Genomic DNA, 3,711 nt, shown 5'->3' on the forward strand with positions numbered 1-3,711 from the left:
GGAATAGGCCTATTATGATGTTGGACGCAACAAAACACAAACAATATGGCTGTATTGTGACTACAGAATTATCAACTCCACCCAATACGACACGTGACGTCACGTGATGTGAAGTTCCTGGTGGAAAGTACCCGCGTCATGGTGAATAATTAATTGTACGTGAGAAACGTGAGAAACGTGAAAAAGAAGAAGAAACAACTCCCAGAAACAACAAACATGTAAATGTTGTTGTAAAGAATTACATAACAACAAAAGAAAACGAAAATCAGTAAACAGGTGTGTGCTGGTGAGATGGAAGACAATAAAAGGAATGTTGTGTGAAAGGAAAAGAACAGAAATTGTTTTACTTCATTCTCAAAGTTCGACACGTACTTTGCGTACTCTGTGACGTTCATGAAAAAAACGAAACATGGCTAAAACAAAAACAAAAACTGAGATGGAAGCTTTCGGTATTTCCTGCTGCCGACGTCTCAAACGTAAACCACACGACCCTCAAACTCGTTAAGTACAGACGGCCACCTGTGTTAATCAACCAGTCACGCAGGGAATATTTTGTTGTCAAAATCTTGATTAGCGATATTTCTAGTCAATTGAAAATTGATTAGCAACTACTGTTTAATGTTTTAAAATTGTGTAGCGGTCTCTGAAACTTGTGTAGCGAATCACGACGCGATACTGAACAATATGTCCCCGGTGGACCATTACGGGGTATCTACCATCTATCTACTGAAAACGGGGGTTGGGGGAGGGGGGGGGGGGGGGGGGGGGGGGGGGGCAGGGTGCCCTGCTCTTAATTCTGAGGACAGTGCGTATGCCTTGCACCCTACGTGAAAACTAAATTAATATATAACTGCTCTCACCCCAGACATTTTAAATAGTGTGGACATTTGTTTTATAAAATGTTTTTTAATATAATGTAAATTTAAAATAAATCAATTAATTTTCTACACTTAAGTACATTACAAACATTGAACAACGTAAAAAGTTAAAAGTTTTTTAACGCCACCACTAGAGCACATTAATGTATTAATCATCAGCTATTGGATGTAAAGATCATATATGTATGTATGTATGTATATGCACATACTACGGCCTTTGATATACCAGTCGTGGTGCACTGACTGGAATAAGAAATAGCCCAATGGGCCCACCGACGAAGATCGATTCCAGACCGATCGCAAGCGATCAGGCGAGAGCTTTAGTACTGCAACATATGCATAATATAAGCACATCATTAAGAGGTTACTTGGATAGTCTAACCATAGATATTACACATCGGAGCCATTTATCAAATGTTCGGATCCAATAAAATAATTCCTAAAAATAAATAACACTGAGATCCTATCAAATAATTCGTAACCGTTACAATCGCAAGTATCCTGAGTACTAATATCACGCATTATGAACAGTATTAACAGCAAGCGTGTCATTTTGATGTGGTAACGGATTATTTAATTCCCAGAGCCACGTTCCACGATACGATCTTAGCGCTAAGATCACCTTAAATGCATAAGGTGATAATATCCTTAAAGTGATCTTAGTGCTAAGATCACTTTGTGGAACGGGACCCAGGAGCCAGTTGCATAAAACGTCGTAACTTTACGTCTGTTACTAGCAGTTATACTTGTCGTACGTTTACATTTGTTTGGCATGCATTTCACGTAGAAAAATTACAGCATTGTGAAAGATGGAGCATTTTAAGGACAACAGAAAAGGAAATAACTATATTTGCTATATCTGTAATAGTAATAAGAACTGTAGTTTAGTTGTAGATTTACGTTTAAGTGCAAAACTATAGGTTTACGGTGTTTTGTGAAATTGGGCCCTGTTCATCAGTATTTTACTATCTCCAGTGGATAATCAGCTGTTTTGGTTTCAGTCGATTTGAATCGAGTCTGATCGTGTTTTATTGTGTTACACTTCCGTACGATTATGAATGCATGGTCGTCTGTGTTAAGGCGTAACATTCCTAACACACCTAAAAATAATGATTTTCTGTACCAAAGATGTGTTGAGTGCGTTGTTAAATAAAACATTTCCTTCCTGTACTAAAGAGTATGAATTCCAATACCGGACAATCATTGTGTTAAGTTGAATTTGTGTTGGAGTAATGATATTTCGAATGCCCCCCCCCCCCCCCCCCCCCCACCCCCCCCCCCCCCCCCCCCCCCCTCCAGTATCAGAATGGCTATACATCAAAACATGTTCAGAAGGGTACTATATATGTTTGACAATTTTCTTGCTTTTGTAAAAAAAAAAGAAACAATTCCTTCGTCTGGACTTGGTCCCTTCTTAATTTGCGCACGTTATACACTATGTCTCTAATTAGGGGAGCTGTTGTATGTCCCTACTAGCATTTAGACACTTATTTTTACATAATAAATTACAACATTTCGCCCGTGCCCTAAACACCCATAGCATGGGTTGCTATGATTTTGTAGAGGAAGCCGGCTGTAGTATTTCGCTACGTACATTGCACGTTTGATTGTAATGTCTGGTAAACACGTGTATCCCTCATGAGTATATCGGGGATCATTTGCGGACCCCAACGATATATGTTGTGTGATAGTTTCGTGATCAGTCAGTCATTTTTTTCCTCCCTCACTCTCTCTCTCTCTCTCTCTCTCTCTCTCTCTCTCTCTCTCTCTCTCTCTCTCTCTCTCTCTCTCTCTCTCTCTCTCTCTCTCTCTTGTCACCTCTACACCCACCATAACAAGGATCAAAGATTTTTTTATTAGGTACAGCGTAAGGATCTGTATATATACAAGTTTTGATTGGGGTTCGCACAGACCCCAAGCCAACCGAGGTCAGAATCAGATTATCGGTGTCAGACATTGTAAAATGAGGGAATAAATGTGTAATCCTTACTACAATAATGTCAATAAATTAAAGTAGTTTTATACGAGAATAGCATTATTTCGTTTTTGGTATCATATGAGAGAGCCATAATAAGCATACCAATGTATTCTGAGACAAAAGTATCATGAGTAGAAAGCCGAAAGGTCTGTATTCGTGGTACGGTCTGTCAACTATATTGATGATGGGTATGTGGAAAGTTAGTAAAACGCAGATGCCTGAAAGCAAACGGCGACAAATGTGTCCTACCTCCAGTGTTGCTGTGCCGCGTCCCCATGGAATGGCCCGATCTGTAATTGCTACAAGATCGTTTCATGCAGGTTTTACGCTGTCTCTTGCTGGTCATTGGGCAGTTCATTCCAGTGCACGTCCGACTCCTGTACTGATAGCCATTCCCACAAGTTACAGAACAAGAGCTCCACAGAGACCAGCTCCTCCACATCGCCTGGCTTGACCCAGTCCCGGATGTTCCTGTCCATATATTTTAACAGTGTAATCATACTTTAATCTGATTCAGACTTTTCTGTTCAGTGTTAACAATGCTAAACCAGATCCAGATATTCGAATAATAAATATTTGAATACATGTTTATCTGTCTTCATAATCAGTAAAGTCTAGAAGTCTAGGCAATGCCTTGACTCAAATCTAACTGCCTCTATGGTCAAAACATGTTTGTGATTATTTGCAAACTTTGAGGAATATATACGTTTTGACAAAAATTGCATCACAATATTATTAGGCCCATGTCCATTTAAAGAAGAATACATGTAAATTTGATCAGACATTGGAATTAATATCGCTCACCATCCCTTCTCTATGCATATCATGTGTAATCAAAGTGTGTGATATTTTTCA

This window comes from Gigantopelta aegis, chromosome 14 (assembly GCF_016097555.1).
Source record: "Gigantopelta aegis isolate Gae_Host chromosome 14, Gae_host_genome, whole genome shotgun sequence".
Lineage (NCBI taxonomy): Eukaryota > Metazoa > Mollusca > Gastropoda > Neomphalida > Peltospiridae > Gigantopelta > Gigantopelta aegis.